This window comes from Microtus ochrogaster, chromosome 21 (assembly GCF_000317375.1).
Source record: "Microtus ochrogaster isolate Prairie Vole_2 chromosome 21, MicOch1.0, whole genome shotgun sequence".
NCBI classification, from domain to species: domain Eukaryota; kingdom Metazoa; phylum Chordata; class Mammalia; order Rodentia; family Cricetidae; genus Microtus; species Microtus ochrogaster.
This window is the reverse complement of record NC_022022.1, coordinates 28,939,827-28,940,109: the sequence shown is the minus strand read 5'-3', so window position 1 is coordinate 28,940,109 and position 283 is coordinate 28,939,827.

Here is a 283-nt window from a genome sequence, read left to right as displayed (position 1 = left end):
ACTTGCTGTACAAGTTCCCAAAGACTTAATGACATCAGGGAGTGGTCCGACACTGACACAGAGTAGATGAATACTAAGGCACTCTGCAAGGCTTTGGAAGGGCTTAGAGGGATTCCTCAGACCAAGTCCATCTTTACAGTTGCTGTCTTCATGCAGGACATGAGTAGAACTGTATAGAAAGTAAATGAAAAATGAATAATCATCTTACTGATATTGTGATATTATATAGTGTCCTACAGCTTATTCAATCATTTTTCATAGTCTCCTTTTTTCTTTTTTCTTT